Below are 19637 nucleotides of genomic sequence, written 5' to 3' on the forward strand. Positions count from 1 at the left end.
ACTCCTTTTATGAAGAGATATTGATTAGAGACTTCCTATATGTATTCATAACACACACAAAAAATGAACTTAAAACATACAGTGTTTTTCTTTTAATCCTTAAATAATGTTCAATAAAATACTTGGCAAAGTTTCACTTCAATATGGACTGCAGTGAAATAGATGATGGAAATCTGTCCTAATATAGAAAAGATGGAACAGAGAACTAAAATTATATGCATTGCATTTAGAACACTCCTGCCATTTGCTTTTTTCCCCAGAGTTGTAAACAGCTTGGTCTGCAACTACTCTGTATTTATAGTCCTACCTAGATCCTTTAATGCTCCTAGGCTTTGTACACTAAGAATATCAAAAGGAATAGCACTGTGAAGAGGTAAAAATGATAAAGTACAGCTCTACGTGGAAAATTAGAAGTCTAAAAGTTAACTAAAAGAACAACAACAAAACCATGCAATTATCCTATGATAATATTCCTGTGGAGGGGGACATTTCAACCTGCAGCGTTCAAATCATCGTCTTAGCTTTTGTCACCTTTATAGTAATAAAACTGTTATGATTTGGGGAAAAAGAACTTGATATCACATCACTGATAAATACTTAAGGATGGTCCATTTTAGGATCATTTGACTCTAAAAGAAAATCAACCCCTTGTATCTGTTAAGAACTATGAAGGAATTGAGATTTTGTCACCCCCTTTGCAAGCTTACAAGTTAGCCTGCCATAGTTTCATGTTCACAGTTTAAAGACACTATGTTCCTGAGTCAGAAACAAAGCAGTTTGTTACTCTTAGCACTAGCAGCAGCCAGAATATCATCATTTTTGCTCCAGTTCGCTGAGCCAAATTCTAATGAGTCATTGCCAAGAGGGCCAACAATACCGGTACACAAAGTGGGGTACCTTACAGGAAAGGAATTCTGGAGCTTAGGAAAACCAAATATTTTGTAATGGGCAATAAATCTGCTTGAACTTTGCCCCAGAAGCAGATGTTATCTTTGTCACAGTGAACAGTAAACTAATCTGCCCTTAACCATAGCGCAAGACATTGTCCTCCTCTTCCAAGGGAGCTTGCTATACAAACATCCTTAAACAGATAGTCTAAGATAAGGCAGACAGTGCCTTGGTTCATAAGACATGTAGAAATGCATGAGATCCATGGAAAATTGTTCAAATGAAAAATATGAAGCATCTAAACCCCAAATGAGCTAAGCTATGACTTTGTTCGTGTTGAACATCATCAACCGCAGATGTTCATTTCCAGTCTCTTGTTAATTGAAATCATAAAAAATTTCAGCAGATGTTTCCTTTTTCCCAATAGATCTTGACTTGTTTCGAATCTAGGATTTGATACATTCTATAGTTGGATTTGTTGTTGGGAGTAAGAACATATTCTTCTTTTCATATTTCTTCCCACTCCACTGGCAATGATAGAATGGAAATAGCTTTGGTCCAAAGCATGTATACACATATATACAAATATGTATACATGTAAGAACATACATATGCTTATATATCATATATATACAGATACATTTGTACATACATATACATACATGAACATATATATCTATAAGCGTGTGTGTGTGTATATATATACATATAAGCCATTTTGATATGGGTTTGTGTGTATATGTGAGATAAGGAATAAAAGCTCTGGAATCTAAAATCTATCAGAACCAATTTCTCCTCCCTAGTCAGACAGACTACCTTATTTTCCACACAGTCCACAAGGCAAGAAGTACTGAATTTCTATTATGCTGAAGGCAACAGGAAACTAGTAAGAAAAGAATTCAAAGATTCCTTTTGATAAAAACTAAATGGATTTCCAATTCCTAATTAAGTATTACCCTTACTAGACAATTAGGACTTCATTTTATCTCTCTTTGTATTTCAAGTCCCTAACAAAAATGTTGAAATATAAGTGCTCAAAGCAGTGCTGTTGAATAAAACAAAATTTAAAAGATGCCCTGTTAATATTTACATGATCATACTGACATAATTTCAAGTGACTTAATATTTTAATAAAAATGATTTTTCACCTGGGATAACAGTTCTACTATTGAGATAGGTTTCACACTATTTTGATAATATTAAATGACAAAGAGGTAGTAATACTGTGTAGAGGCTACACTGATTCAAAAATGAGAAATTCAATTTCCGCCTTCCAACAACTAACATGGCAGAAGCTGGAAAGAATATAGTGAGTGTACAGCGGGAAAAAAGAGGACTACAGTAAAAGATGAATAAAGTTTTATATAAAACATCAGTTTCATTAGAATTAAAGTAGGCTAAATTAGTAAATGTCTGCTTCACAGACTTTGTTAAAGATTAATGATTGAATTTCTTCTCCACGATGGCTAACTGAACACAAAAACTTACTTGTGCACACTCCTAAAATTTTTCAAAGACAGGAAAATATAAAACTAAGGTCATGTATGGAGTTCCTGTTTTGGCTTAGCAGGTTAAGGACCTGACTAGTATCCATGAAGGGGCAGGTTCTATCCCTGGCCTCACTCAGTGGACTAAGGATCCAGAATTTCTGTGAGCTGTGGCATAGGCTGACAGCAGCAGCTCTGATTTGACCTCTAGCCTGGGAACTCCATATGCAGGTGTCGCCTTCGCCCCCGGACCAAAAAAAAACAAAAAAAAAAACAAAAAACAAAAAAAACAAAAAAAACAAAAAAAAAACTAAGATCATGTAGCAAGAAACTTGAGTCAGAGTAGTCAGAATAGAATTTTGATTTATTGGTATGCTTTTTCAAAATAAGTTCCTGTTTCTGTTCAAAGGTTCTAGCCACCTCTATGCTGCCACTGCAGAAAACAAACCATCTTAAATAAGGGGGAAAAAACACTTGACTAAGAAATGTTACAGGGCCTGACAAAATTAGAAATTTTCTTCTCTTCAGCCCAGACCTTAGAATTTTTTTTTTCTTTTAAAGTAAGTTGGAAATTTCAGGGTAACAGAAGATAGAGGGGGAACATGCCAAAAGAAGTTAGACTCTTTCTTTATTTCCTCTCCAAGGCAATACCAAGGAATGTTCAAGCTATTATTGATGCTGCCACCCCTCTTCTAAAGTTGTGGGTCCTCAATCAGAGTTACCTAGGACTTTTAACTCACTTAGCTCACTGGGGTCATAGAAGCAACATAGAGAGGACTGCCAATAACCACTAACCAGGCTTTATGGCCAAGCTCAGTTGCTCCTTTAAAAGTAGAAAGTACTTCCAAACACTTTTATTGCCTCGCTGGCAGAGACTGTTATGATCTTGGTGACAATTCAATCATAACCTTCTTAAATCATTTCAGCATAAGTTCAATGGTGTTACCTTATTTAGAGCACTGAGGGGAAAAACAATTCCTCTTCTCTTATAGAAATTAAATAGCAGTCTGGCGTAATTTCTGCACAATGAATTACTTCTCAAAATTTTTTACAAACATTACATGTAAAATCCCCTTGTCGCAGTAAGTATAATAAGTATATCTCTGGAAAGATACATACCAGGCTTTATCTAGGGAAGACAGTTTGGTAACACATTTGTTTCCTATGAGAAAGATAACTTGACATGCCATCTTGTTAAGAAGCCCAGAGATTATTCTGAACATCTTCTATAGAGCTACAATCCATTATAAATATTATGCAAGATACAAGTTCACTAAAGAACACTGTGAAAGAGAAACAGTTCTTCGTTCCTATTCCAGCTGCCCACTTCTGGCTGCAGTGCTTCATGACTGCACAGTCTCAATAGCCTATAAATTAGTCTGATAGCCTTCAATTATTCTTCACAAACCAGTAATAGTTCACACTATTGCCATAATTTTATTTCTAAAAATGCAGACCTAAGAATATTATTCATCCACTTAGATTTTTCTCATCTACTTCCTACTACCTATAGGATGAATTTTAACTCCTTAGCATGGTACTTTAGACCCTTATATGATGTAAGTCTAATTCACCTTTACAGTTACAGTATTCCTTATTCCCCACCAAGCTTGTCAAGTTGAACTATTCACATACCTCTGGAAAAAAAATACATTTTCAAGTCTCTATTCCTTTTATGATATTCTCATTTGGACGTTATATGGCTTATACTGGAGATAACTTATAAAGTTACGCGATTTGGGGCCATGAAATAAGCCCAAAATGCAAGTACAAACAAATCAGATGGTTCAGGATTGACAAAGCAGGAACACCAAAAGTTTATGAGTGAGAGAACATGATCTGGTCACTAGGAGAGTCTAGGTTGAATAGAAGACAAGTGAAATCTAGAAATGGCTGGAGGAGTGGGAGATTAGTAATGCAGTGAAGCAACAGATGGTCAAGGGGAAAAAAGAACAAGTTCTATGGCAGAAATAAAATAATACAGGTATGAGATCTAAGACAGGAGATCTTTCAAGTTGATCAGTTGTAAGTGATGATGTTTCAAATGTTGAGTGGGAATTGCTGAAACTGAATAGATTGCTAAGATTTTTAAATTAGAGAAGGCCAAAGGATTATAAGGCTAGGGCTTTGAGACAGTAAAATAGATGAAATCAGCCAAGCAAAGGCATAGAATAGAATTAATAGGAAAATCTTAAGTGCCAAAGCCTTTCTTGAATATGTTGGAGTCTTCTCGAAGAGTTGAGGAGTATGGTTTTGAAAAGATATAAATAAATGATCACATAACAGATGATATGAGATGCTGTCTTCCAGGCTTAAGTCCTAATTTTGCCCCCAATAAAACTTAACTCTCAACTTTTAGGTTGTGCATTTTTTTAAGTTGACACCATTATATAGTTACCAGTAAATTACAAAATTATGATATTATCATATAATTTCTCAGTCAACAAATTTAGTGTCTATATTATTAGAAGGATAGTTTCAGTCATGCAGATAAAGTAGCATTGACTTGGTGTTTTTACTCCTCTTCACTCACGCACTTTCACTTGTACTTTAAAAATAAGACAATCATCTGCAGATGATTAGAGTCCCCTTTGCGCATAAAGTTTATTTTACTACTGCTTCACAGTAACCCTCAGAGAAAGACTTGAGATAGGAAATCGAAGTACAGGTAGATTTAAGATAGGAGGTGGCTGTAAATGTCAAAACAAGGAGTTGGGATATATTCAGTCAATGAGAAGTGAACAAAATTTCCTAAAGTCAGAATTTTTGTACAAGTGTATTTATGAAAACTTCTAAGTTAATTAATACATATTATTGAAAATTATTTCATGAGATTGCTCAGACTGGCTCTATATTAAAAGGTGAAAATATAAGATACACCCTTCCTGGCTCTTAAAGTAGCAATTAATATAGTTCACAAAACACAACACATAGTAAATACTCAACACATGATTCTTAAATTTTAAATAAACTTCGGTTATCGGTAATAATGTAAAGTAAGTATGTATCCATAAAATTTTACATTATAGCCTTAAGCATTATGTTGTCCAATAGTTTAACTTTCCCCTACTCTAGTACCCAACAAGGATGAATGGTTAGAATTCACCCCCTCTATCTTCTTCTGTTGGGCATACTAATGAGCAGACAAATAGCAAAAAAGTGATGAGCCAGAGGTGAAGTTAGTAAATGACAAAAAAGCAAGTCACAAAAATGAATAATCACTCCCTTAGTAATATAAGTTGATTATTCAGTATTATGGATAGTTACACTTTCAAAAGCACTTGAACAGTGAAAATCATTTGCAATTGGCTATCACTTATACAGCCCTAATGGGATCACATCCTAATTGCCCCTAATTGTTCTTGTTACTGCGAAACTAATGCATGCATTACACAGAGCTGGGGTCTTCCCTTTATTTCAAGGATATGCCTGGGGCACATGACAGTCCATTCAGTGTTTAATGCTACTGGGAGGCAATAAAAAGTGGGCAATAACATAGACACAGGAGCCTGACTCCACCACTGACAGCTGTCTGATCTTTAGGGAAAGTTTCTTAACCATTCTTGCTAGAGTTTCTCATCTATAAAATGTGGATAATAATAGTGCCTTCCCATAAAGTATACATACATGTATATATATTAAACACTTGGGGTATCAAAAACATGATAAAAGCCAACAAAATTAACAATTACAATTAGCTGTGTTAACAAATGATAGAGAATTTCTAGAGCAGGAAGTAATTTACCTCTGTGTATAACAAGGGGTAGAAGTCAAGAAGAATTTGAAGCAGATAAAATTGTTAGGTCTGGAATTTTTCTATGAAGTAAAATGGAGAAAGGGCAATTCAGGAAGGGAAAAGTAGAACAAACGAGATCGAGAGATATGAAGGTGCTTGGCATATTCCAAAGGTAGGCCTGTCATCTGGCAGTGGTGCAGAATGAACCAAGAACCTTGGAGGCTGGGATGCAGATAACTAAGGACCTCAAATGCCACCAAATTTCAGGTAGTTTGAGCTTCTGAAGTTTTTTCTAAGCTCAAGTGAGACTTGATGACATAAGATCTAGCAAAAACTTAGCATCATAAGGCCTACTCAAGGTAAAGATGTGATAATTGTAGCAGCCAAATTCATTAAAAGATGGTGAGTGCACCATAAGGCTATCACTGCTAGTCATGTAAGTCTCACGATGTATCACACACTGAGCTACAAACTTTATATAAACAGTTCTAAATTTCCTAGCATGAATAATGAGATTCAGGGTAAAAGAACGGTATTTAATGATAAAGATTAATAACAAAGTTAATTCAGAGATTGGGTGGGTTTGAAGTGCAAGTGAGACATAATTTGGAAAGATACAACTGGTATGAAGAAATAGAGCTTGAAGCTTGGGGCAGAGAGATTAGCTTGAAGAGGAACTATTGAGATATTCAGCTTTGGGTGACAGTTGTGAATAAGGAAAGAAAGGTTTGCAAAGGGAAAACATGTAAAGGGGTATAAGAAAGAGAAGGAAGACCTCTGTTAAAGATATTGGACTAAGTCTTTAATCCTTGAAAAATAACAATTTTAATACAGGTAATAATTATTCTACTGTTCCAAACTCCTGAAGTGCTATAATATCCATTAATAACAGATATTTTTCAGCCCTTGACTATATTCTGGGTAGTGAAATGCATTGAAAAAATGCAAAGCATTGTCTAAATTTGCCAAACACCCTCTTACAGAATTCTTTGGCCATCAAAATCTATACGAAAAAGGCAAGAACAGCAATAACAGCCATAGATTAAAAATTTGTGATGTAAAATACAAGCTTTCCAAAATTACTGGTAAAGCCAGTAACACAGATTCAGCTCTCCTGATTCCCACTCCAGAGCATCATTCAGTGAAGTGATTGCATCTGTCAACACAATGCACATCTGTCCCTCCTTGGAACTGAATAGAACCAAATCAGTTCACCCTGTTGTCCTAATAGCTCTAAAATTGTAATTGCTATTTAATCAGTACTAAGTTGGACTTGGCCTTGATTTCTTGGCAAGTTTTATTTCATTAATAATTAACTGAATTTATTTTTTTCCTACTTCCTACCAAAAATCTCTTTCTAAAATGACAACGTGAAGTATCTTTTCTTAAATAAAATTATAACTACAGCATAAGGTAAATAAGATTATAGTTAAGTACCTTTTTCATTTAAGAAAAAGAATGCTTATTCATTAAGCATCACAAACATAAAAGACAAGTATAATACTAGTGAAAATCTTTTCCAAGTACAAATTCCCTTTGCATGGTAAATCAACTTCACAAATATATAATATGTAAATTATGAAACTAAAATATATCCTTCATTTGTGTTTAAATTATATAAAACTTCTGCTCTAAAAACACATTATATTGTTACTAGTTTCCTTGGCAATTACATTCTTACACCCAGAGTAGAGACAGCATTGTCGATCGTATAATAAGAAAAAAATTAAAATTTTGGTTTGATTGTGCTTTTTTGATACCTACTTAGGAACAGTGAGCCACGCAGGCATGTTAATTTATTTTAGAATTAAGAGAGCTTTAAATGTCATTAAAGCTTAAAGAATTAATCTTGACTAAGTCATTCTAACTTCTAGCCCTCGATTTTCTTAACGTTAAATGAGTTACTCTAAAAGAATTCTGAAGTCCTTTCTAGTTCTAATATTTCAATACGACATAGCAGTTCCAAGGCCTAGTATGAGAGAAGCTTTAGACCAAATTTTCAATAGACACAAGACCACTCACAAATGAACAGACTAATAAAGTAAAAACAGTGAGTCTATTATGCAAGTACAACATGGTTCCAAGTCAGAACCCACCCACCCAGCAGAACTGCTGGCCCCAAGCTTTTCTGATACAGGTATTCCAGAGCTGAACTGCTCATACTTGTCATTCTTTAGTTCCAATAAGTAATATATGTATTGATTGACAAAGCATGTATTAAAACAAATATTTGTCAGTCAAGGAATATTTTAAAGCATGCCTTCATCATTAGAAAAGATAAAGGATCATTTTTACCTTCTTTTCTGTAATCCAACACAACTAAAAGAAAGGTTACAATGTTCTTTCCAGTATGCACATTTTGGACTATCTTCACTCCAAACCTATACCCACAGTTGTGGTTTAAAAGTTTTGGTATGCTCCCCATGAGGAGATTGGAGTTCTGCTAATAAAACTTTCCCTTCAAGGTCACTGACACATGCAATTGAAGCACTTGGGAGATAATTCTGTATTTGATTTAAAAGACATAAGGTGAACTATAATAAGTACATTGAGAAGCACTAGATGCTAAATTATTCGCTCAGATTCTGTGACTAGAAAACTGGAATTAGCTAGTGCCCTGGGCACTGATACATTAAAGTTTTAATATAAAAATTCTGCTTATGACTTTGCCCTGATGACTTCTTGTCACTCATATGCCAAAAAAAGGTGCATGGAAAAGCACACTAGCACATGGGCAATAAGTAAGTAACTGCACCTCACTTAAAATCTTTTATCATACAAGGCCAGAAACTCTGTCTCCCAGTGACATTAAGTTACTTAAAATGAATAATACATGGCAAGGAATGGGTCCCTGAAGTTCAGAAAAAGGATTTGACTTCTCTTTTAGTACATTGTGCAGACAAGGCAAGAGCAATTCTCATTAATGTGTTGAGCATGTAGCCGTAGACTGATGAGGCACAGAATAATTACACATAACTCCCAAAAGACAAAGAATATTAATTATGTTACCTCAAACATACCTCAAGGATCAAGACTGAAGGAAGTGATTACAGCAGATAGCAATTGTCTCCAAATGTTCCTGTAAGGGATCTGATTAAATTTTTATGATATTCTGAATGATTCCTTTCCTTTCATACATTTGGAAATAATGCTGACTATATAATGGATTTATAGGAGATGAAAATAAAGGGGGGACTAATTTTCATTCCTTTCTATTAATTATTTCCATTAATAAGTATCTAATACAGTTGCTTCATTATTAAATATATAATATTTATTTCATCAATAAACATCTAATACATTTATTTAAATAACATCAAGATATATTTTTTAATGGGCAATTACTAAACAGAATCAAACTTAATACTAATTTCAATTATAGGCTAACCTATGTGATTCTCTGAATACTTCATTGGCAAATTTAATGCCTTAGACAAAGTTTCAAAGATTTCTGCACTAAATATATATATATATATATATATATATATGTATTTTTTTTTTTCAGGGCTGCACCTGTGGCATATGGAAGTTCCCAGGCTAGGGGTCAAATCAGAGCTGCAGCTGCCAGCCTATGCCACAGCCACAGCAACATGGTTCCAAGTCACGTCTGCAAACTATACCACAGCTCACAGCAATACCAGATGCTTAACCCACTGAGCGAGACCAGGGATCACACCCACATCCTCACAGATACTAGTCAGGTTCTAACCCGCTGAACCATGACAGGGACTCCTGTAAGAATATAATTTTAATTCAAATATTATTTTGGGGGAAAAATATTGCTAAGTATTATTTGTATTCTTCATTGTTTACTATCTTTACTTTTTAAAGTGGATCATCTGAAATTTGTCATAACAGTAATATAGCATTTAGTCAATAATCTCAATGAGGTATCTAAAAACCTCAAAATATAACTTCATTACTTTTTATGAAGTTGAAAGTGATTATGGTATAAATTTCTCATACAATTTCTGAAAGGAAAGACTTCCTACAGTTCTCCATAGCAGTTATGCTAGTAAAGATACTGAATATCAATATGGAATATGAATGGCCACATTTTTTAAGAGATGAGATTTTTATATTTACAAAAATATATTATTAAAAAAAGAACTGAGGGCTCTAATTTGAGTCAGACATGCAGGTAGACATAGGTGTATGTGTTCATTTCTCTGCATGTTGTGGATTTTAAATCTAGTGTTTACAAGTTTTTTCCTTGGGTGGTTGAATCAGATTACTTTTAAGGTTTTTTTTTTTCCTAGTGCAGAGAGCAGATGAAAGGGTTATCAACCCAAATGCAGAAAATCACTTTAGCACATCTTGTAAACTGCAGGTCAAAACATTCATATTTACTTAACCATACCTCCTAGCTATCTTCTTATCTTCATGTATAAGCGAAGCTCAATGCAGAAGTAAAAGACTTTCTTGGCTCTTCATACCATCCAGCCCTTCAAGAACAGTTCAAGCGAGGTGGTTACGGAATACACAAATTAACGGTACATCAATATAGAATATAAATATAATGAATTTATTTCATTATTTTGTCCTGGAGAATGTATTCTAGCACAGAACATGAAACAGTAGGGAGGGAACACAGACATGTGGTCAAGAGAGTAGCCTATTAATATCACAACACTTAGCACTCAGGTTAATAGCTATTAGCTCCTCTTCAGTAGAAACTATCGCCAGAAATTCTAATATTTACTTAGAGAACTGTTTGCTTGGTTTTTTTTAACTTCAAAAGCAAAACAGAAATAATGGTTGTGTTTTCCTGTTACATATTGTTTGAATGTAAAAATATTGAAAAAGTGGTACACAAGTCATTAAGCAACAACATATGAAAAGAAGCCTTGATTAGTTACTAGAAAAAGATACATTTTGTGTGATCATATTCTCCCACTCTAAATTGGCATTGTTTTAGTAGAGACTGAGAAATGATAAATGATAGTCATTTCCTTTTGAACATCTGGACATATATCACAACGACCTTTGATTCATTATTGGCTGAGTTTTAGAGCAACTACCTAATTCATTTTCTCCTTTATTTGAAAAAAAAAAAAAGTACAGAATGAGGATTTAGTCAACCAAATAGTTTTGAGGTTAAACAATTTCACTTTTAAACTAGATCAATGAAATGTTTGAAAAGGTCTCACTCATAACCTCAGTTGATCAGACAGATGCTGAAATACTTGTCTATCTTTAGAGGTAGCCTACATCTCAGGTAAGATATTCTCTTTTCTCTGTACAAAAAATCATATCAAAGTGTATGTTTATGAAATGAGAGAGCTTTGAACATCTGGCAAAACTAGTCTGATGAATTACCAGCAGAGGGTTAATCTAAATACGTTAATCTTGAAGAAGTTAATCTCACATTTCAGTGTCTAAAACTCCCTTAGAGTGCTGGTTACAAGGATAGTTTTCTGGATAATCCCCTGTGAGATTCTGATTTAGATGTGGGGATCAATTCAGGAATTTGCCTTTAATAAATTCTTCAAGTTGCTGATGGTTTAGGGGCATACTTTAAGAAGTACTTTTATAAAAAGGTGGAACCAACACCTGGATAACTCATGCAATGTCAATATATTTACATTATTCACACAATTAAACAAAGATGTTAAATTATATCAAAATTATGAAAAACTTTTATAGGAGGGACGATAACTTACTCAGTGTTTACTCTCAAACTGATCACTTTGTCAGAACCTTCATTCTTTCTTTCTTGTTTCTCTCTCTTGTTATGTGTGTATGCACACACACACACGCATATATTGTTAGTTTATTTATTGTTCCATTTAAAATTTTGAAAATCGTAAATTACAACTTTCAAAATTATTGATATGGGGCTTTGTGCTAGTAGAGGAGTAGCTGGCTTTGTGAGGTATTTGAGCAGTTAACTTTCCTTCTATTAATCCCAACTGCAGTGACCCAGAAAGTATAAAATGTAAAAATATGCATTGAATATATATATTCTTTTTCTCATTTTATCTTCCATCCCATACTATCACAAGTGATTGGATATACTTCCCTGGGCTATACAGCAGAACCTCATTATTTCTCCACTCTAAATGTAATAGTTTGTACCTACTAAACCCAAACTCCCAGTCCATCCTACACCCTCCCACTCCCCCTTGGCAATCACAGGTTTATTCTCCATGTCTGTGAGTCTATTTCCGTTTCTGTAGATAGGTTCATTTGTGCCATATTTTATATTCCACATATTAGTGTTATCATATGGTATTTGTCTTTCTCTTTCTGAATTACTTCATTTGGTATGCAAATCTCTAGTTCCATCCATGTTGCTGCAAATGGCATTATTTCGTTCTTTTTGATGGCTGAGTAGTGTTCCATTGTGTATGTGTCCCACATCTTTTTAACCCCTTCATCAATCAATGAACACTTAGGTCATTTCTGTGTCTTGGTTATTGGGGCTAGTGCTATTGTGAACATACAGATGCATATGTCTTTCCAAATTGTAGTTTTGGCTAGATAGATGCCTAGGAGTGGGACTGCTGGATCATATGATAGTTCTAGCTTTAGTTTTATGAAGAATCTCCATACTGTTTTCCATAGTGTTTGTACCAATTTACATTCTCACCAGCAGTGTAGGAGGGTACCCTTTTCTCCACACCTTCTCCAGCATTTATTATTTGTAGACTTATTAGTGATTGCTATTCTGACCAGTGTGAGATGGTGGCTCATCATAGTTTTGATTTGCATTTCTCTAGTAATTAATAACATTGAGTGTATTTTCATGTGCCTGCTGGCCATCTGTATGTCTTCTTTGGAGAACTATCTATTTAGGTCTTCTGCCCATTTTCAGTTGGGTTGTTTGGTTGTTGTTGTTGATTTGTATGACTCGTTTGTATATTTTGGAAATAAAGCCTTTGTTGGTTGCATCATTTGTGATTATATTATCCCATTCTGTAGCTTGTCTTTTTTTTAAGGTTTCCTTTGCTGTGCATAAACATGGAAGTTTGATTAGGTCCCATTGGTTTATTTTTGCTTTCATTTCTATTGCCTTTGGATACTGACCTAAGAAACATTTGCATAATTGATGTTAGAGAATGTTTTGCCTATGTTCTCTCCTAGGAGTTTTATTGTGTCTTGTCTTATGTTTAAGTCTTTAAGCTATTTCGAGTTTATTTTGTGCATGGTGGGAGGATGTGTTCTAGTTTCATTGATTTACATGCAGCTGTCCAGTTTACCCAGAACCACTGCTGAAGAGGCTTTTTCTAATTTCATCTTCTTGCCTCCTTTGTCAAAAATTAATTGACTGTAGGTGTCTGGGTTTATTTCTGTGTTCTCTATTCTGTTCCTTGGTCTATGTTTGTTTTAGTACCAGTACTACACTGTCTTGATTACTGTAGCTTTGTAATATGGTCCTAAGTATGGGAGAGTTATGCCTCCTGCTTGATTTTTTTTCTTCAGTATTGGTATGACAATTCTGGGTCTTTTATCATTCCACATAAATTTTTGGATTGTTTGTTTTAGTTTTGTGGAAAATGTCATAGGTAATTTGATAGGGATTGCATTAAATCTATAGATTGCTTTGGGTAGTATGGTCATTTTAACAATAATGATTCTTCGAATCCAGGAACATGGGATATCTTTCCATTTGTTTGAATACTCTTTGATTTCCTTGATAAATGTTTTATAATTCTCAGCATATAATTCTCTCACTTCTCTGCTCAGTTTTATGTCTAGGTATTTAATTTTGGGGGGTGCAATTTTAAAAGGAATTTTTTATATTCTTTCCATAACATTAATATTGTAAGGGGAAGAAATTACATGATCATCCTAATCAAACACCCATTCATGACAAAAATTAGTGAAATTAAGAGGAGAAAGCCATTGTTAATATAACAAGGAGAGTCCTTTGTAAAAAAAAATCTGCATTGTACTTAAAGGGAAAATATTGAAAACTTTCCCACAGGAAATTGACAATGAGTGTGATTATAGCTCTTTCTAGATTGTAATAAAGATTGCAGTTGGTGCCATAGAAATACAAATGATTTTAAAAGGAGTAATCTGTAGTTGTTCACAGATACATGCGGTAGATGATTATGCACATAGAAAATCTAAAAGAACTCACAGAACTATGAGAAGTAATATGTAAATGTATCATGCTATCGATTAGAAGATCAATATTCAAAATATTAATTTATTTTTAATAACACCAACAAATAATGAAAAATTTTTAATATTTAAATATTACTTTTATAATATCATCAAAAATAACAAACACTTATGAAAAAATCTAACAAAAGATGCACCAGATCTCTACAAACACAAAGGAAAGAAATTAAAGAAGACCTAAATAAATGGGACAGTATATGACATTAGTGAATCCAGGCTTAATTTTTTAAATGTTTTGGTTTTCTTCCAATTGAGGTATAGATGAAGTTCTGTCCTCATAAAACTCACAAAAATTTTCTGTAGATATATTACAAGTTTGTTTTGAATCCTACATGGGTATGTAAGGAATCATGAGTAGCTCTTCGGGATTGCTCAACCAGAGTTTCAAGAGAGAATTAAACTCTAATGCCATAAAAGTTCCATTTACTGAGTTAATTTCTCTCCAATGCATCTAGAATAGTAGAATTAAGAGAACTGAGAAAATGACACCTCAAAATATTTTTTTATTTTCTTTGTTCAGTTGAAGACATCAACTGATAAAGATTAGCAGAAAATTCTGAAGAAACAAAATAAAGAATAGATCAGATAATAAGATTAGTTCTGAAACTACAGTAATAAGGCCAAGGGGTTATCTCATAAATGGACTAAAAGAGTAAAGGAAGATGCACTTAAACAAGCCTGCACATTTATTAACCATTAATGTATGACAAAGATGCCATGGCAGAATAGTAAGAAAGGACGATAGTTCAATAAATTCTGCTAGATTAATTGTATGTCTATCTATGTCTTGTCAAGGAATAGATATAAACTGGTAGATGATGGTGACAGATGATAGATAGATAGACAGACAGATAGATAGATGATAGAGAGTTTTACCCTTATTTTTCTCTAGCGACCAAAATCAGTTCCACATGGTGTATAGATCTAAATGTAAGAGGTCAAATAATAACACTTCTAGTAAATAACATTTAGAGAATACCTTCATTAATGAAGAGTCGTATTAGGCACAATTTATGATGAAAAGGGACCCTCTGTTATGCCATAAAATATGGCCAGTTGTTTTTCTTATTACTCTTTACTAACATTAGGAGAGAGAGAGTACTGTGAGTCTCAATTCCACGTATGAAGAATAAGCAAATATCCTCCTAGGGTGCCACATTGCTAAATCCTGCCGTATGTCCACAATGCACTGAAGCATTAACAGCACATCTCATTTCATATTCCCTCTTGACAAGCACAACATAAAGCAAGGATGAGCTTGCACTACATGTGCTTATCTAATTCCCATCACTGCTAATTATGTACACACAGCAGGAAGACCCAGCTCTTCAGAATAAGGCTTACTTTTTAAGAGAGAGATTATGAAAGTCAGTAAACTTTCTAAGCAGCAAATGAATTCTTACAGTTATTAGCACTTTTTAAACCTGCGGATATTTTATTTTATAACTTTAACTGTTACTGAGTTGTGGCCTCATACCCCATACAAGCTTTCAAAAAATAATGTCATTTTAATATATTGCCTGGCAAGACCTGGTGAAAATTTGTCTTCATCAAGAAATCTCCATGCCATTTTCTGAATTGCAGAGTAGAAAAACTGTCTCAGGAGTTCCCGTTGTGGCACAACGAAAATGAATCCTACTAGCATTCATGAGGATGAGGGTTCAATACCTCGCCTTGCTCAATGGGTCAGGGATCTGGCATTGCTGTCAGCTGTGATGTAGGTCACAGATATGGCTCAGATCTGGCATTGCTTTGGCTGTGGCATAGATAGGCCGGCAGCTGTAGCTCCAATTCAACCCCTAGCCTGGGAACTTCCATATGCCCCCAGTGTGGCTCTAAAAAGGCCAAAAAAAAAAAAAAAGAAAGAAAGAAAGAAAAAGATATCAAGGCTAAGATGTACCAGTGAAAGGAATGAAATACATAAAAATAAAAACTATCCTATATGTTTTTATTTATATTCTACTAAACTAGAGCATGTCATTTTTAAAAGGAGATAAGGAAACTTTAAACAGTTTTCCAGGTGATTTTCTCTTTTGATCTTTCTGATTATACTAGGAAGTATTTATGAAATTCTTCAGCCATAACAGCAGAGTACTTGACATTATATGATATACTACAAATACACTTCTCTGTGCAAGTTCCCCCACAATATTTATGATGCAAACAAAAGTAAAATCTAACTTTTTTTCCAGTCTCTCACTCTGGACTACATATTTTTTAAGTGTTTAGATTATAGAATATTAGAGAGAAAGTATATTTTGATAACATATGAGAACACATGGTTAAAGCTGCACAGCTGCACACTGTCCCTATATTAAACCAAACTGAGCATATTCTTTCATTAAAATCTGCCTACATTTTAGAGAAATCCATTTCCCTGTGAAATAGCCAATAGTAAAATTAAGCTCCTTCCCATACTACAATGCAGAGCAAAATAAGCCAACATCCAATGCTTGGAGATATACAGAGTTTATATTTACCTTCTTTACGCCTAGTTGACTGAATACACCATTTTATTTTTATCCAAATCCAATTCAACTCACAATCTCTGAAAAATTGCTTAATGGTACTATGCTTTTTGCCAAATGATCTTTCCACAGATTTCCAGTCCGTGGAAATTCTTCTTGTGGTTTCATATTTTGAGCCTCTCCTTTTTACATTTTATCATCAGGAGTATTTAAGGTATTTTTATGGAGGGAAAATTTTGTCTGCCAAATTTTGCCTTTAAAGTAAATTTTCGTAAAGTTGTGTCCTCAATCAAGCAAAGCGTGATTATTATACTCAGTTCACAGAGAAGGCAAATTAGTGCCGCAGGGGAAAAAGAAGAGACAGAAGTTCAAGTTCCTGCGTAGTGAGGACTGAACAACTTTTCTTTTTAACCTTGTCTTATTCTTTTCAAATTATATATAATTTCATTTCTGTCATCTTCAAAATGCAAAACAGCAAAGACAAAAACACATGCTTTGTCATGTTTAGCTGGTTAAGTCTTCCTACTTTGGTCAACAAATGACAGTACAGAAATCTCAATTTGAAACTATCAAGAATATAAAACCAACCTCAAAACTTCAATTAATTATAGCAGTTGTACCTTTTCTTTGAAAAATTCAGAAGATGCACTCCTAACTATTGAGAAAACATCTCTGATTATTTGGCTCCCTCATGTCCACTCCAAGTGAGCTCCAGAAGTTGGTCCAAGCTAAAATTAATATCATTTAATCTGCTAGGGGAAAGACATAGAGTTATCTTGGAAATGAGGAAAAAAAGTATATTTTATGAACCAGCTTTAGGACTGGTTTAGAACGGTCCAGCAGAACATTCTCCCATCCAACAACTGAGGATCAAGTTACTGAGCTCCTTCCACAGTTGAAGGTAAAACATAAATGCAGTTTGAGTGAGCATGTTGACTCCATAACACAGTGTAAGCAGAATACGACTTCCCAGAAAGAACAAATAAAAAGCAACTGTGGATAACAAGACATTCTTCTTAAATTGTGTCAGTTAAAAAAAAAAATTTTAAGAGGCCAGGAACTGGTTCAACCTACTTGGTTATTCTAGGCAGAAGTGGGATTAGTTGATTCTTCTTTTTAACTGAATTAGATCCACTCAGAAATTGTTTAGGGTTACAAATTAAGCTTCTGAAAAGAGAGTAAACAAGCCACTATATATGCACGTGAAAATGCCTAAGTAAAGGGACAGCCAAGCTACCTGGCTCTGTCCTAGCTCTTTGATTTAGACTACTGAACCAGCTGCCAGCCTCTCTGGAGAATAGCCATTAGTCTGCTGGCTAAGTGGCAGGAATTACAATATAAACAACCATTTCTACAAATTTCTTCCCTGGCACTTTAACAACTCTTGAGAGTTAGTAGTGGGAGAAAAGAAAAAAAAAGTTAAGAGTTTTAAAAATTAATGTGATTTATACACAAAGTAATTTATATTCCATTCAAATAAGCAGATTTGCAGAACAAAACTAGACTTTTCCCCCTACATTTGTATGAAATAAAACTTATCACACTCATCCTATCTACCTATTAGATGTTACTGTCTCCTTTTAAAATAATCATTTACTAGCTGAAGTTCACAAACTACATTTATGTCTCAGCAAAAATTTATCCTTTTTGTGTGTGTACCATAATTTTGACACTGGCATTAAACAACCATCCATTTCAAAGCCTTGAAGTCTCTTTTGACACTTCATTCACCCTTACAGCTAACCTCAATCTTATTTTTGTTACCACTGGATTTTCTCTCATAAAGACTGCTCTCAGGTCCAGCCACACCCCCACTGCAACTATTCTAATTCTTATTCCTCCTGCATAAGTACCTTGTACACATTCATAAGACAGTAACATTTTCGTGTCCTGCTCCTGTGATACTGCCTGCTCAAATGACTTCAACGATTCCTAAGCACCTACAAAATAAAGTCCAAGTTACTTGGTAAGTAAGTAAGGGATTCAAGTCCACTCTCTGATCTGACCTCACTTATATCTGGAATCTAATATATGGCACAAATAAACCTTTCCACAGAAAAGAAAATCATGGACTTAGAGAAAAGACTTGTGTTTGCCAAGGGGGAGGGAGAAGGAGTGGGGTGGATTGGGAGCCTAGGGTTAATAGATGCAAACTATTGCCTTTGGAATGGATTAGCAATGAGATCCTGCTGTGTAGCACTGGGAAATATATCTAGTCACTTATGATGGAGAATGATAATGTGAGAAAATAGAATGTGTACATGTATGTGTAACTGGGTCACCATGCTGTGCAGTAGGAAAAAAATTTGCATTGGGGAAATAACAATAAAAAATAAATAAGTAAATAAATAAATAACAGATCTCAACTCCTGTATTTTTTCCCACTGCTTCCCTTCAAATCATGCCATGTTCCTGACAATTAAATGGCTCTCTTGGTTTTATCCTGAAAACTTCTCCTTCTCTTGCAGAGTCCGCTATATTCACTGCCCAATATTCACTTCCTGTGGTCAGCCTCCTCAACAATGTCACAAATTTCTTGCCAATTCCACCTAGTCCCTTAGGTTTCTGCTCAAATTCAATCTCCCCAGGAAAGTCTTCGCTAAAGATCCAGAGTATGTTAGGTCTTCTGTTTCATACTTTCCTGACGTGGTGTTTCTCCTTTGTAGGGCTCACAGCATATATGATTAATTAAATATGTTCAAAATTACTTGTCTACTTCTGTTTCTGCTACAAGACAGCAAGCACCATGAAGGCAGAGACTGGTACCGATTTTCCTCTGTATTACCAGCACCTGGAGATGCAGAAACCATCCCCCTTTTTACCTCCTATGTGCAAATTTTCTGTTCCTATACTAGAGCAGTTCTCAAACAGTGTGTGCACTGTAGTAATATGTCATGATGTATGTATCTTATCTGCAGCCTTCTT

General features: G+C 34.5%; 1 long non-coding RNA gene across 5 annotated transcripts in view; it reads right to left on the reverse strand.

Annotated features, from left to right (window-relative positions):
• Positions 1-19637, reverse strand: part of LOC102160311 (uncharacterized) — a 462347-nt gene that overhangs the window by 394136 nt on the left and 48574 nt on the right. The gene's annotated exons all lie outside the window — the stretch shown is intronic.

Source organism: Sus scrofa, chromosome 2 (genome assembly GCF_054392235.1).
Source record: "Sus scrofa isolate SSC_HxYL_T2T_F1_AM1 chromosome 2, Sscrofa_HxYL_maternal_Yorkshire_Landrace_v2.0, whole genome shotgun sequence".
In the NCBI taxonomy this organism is placed as follows: domain Eukaryota; kingdom Metazoa; phylum Chordata; class Mammalia; order Artiodactyla; family Suidae; genus Sus; species Sus scrofa.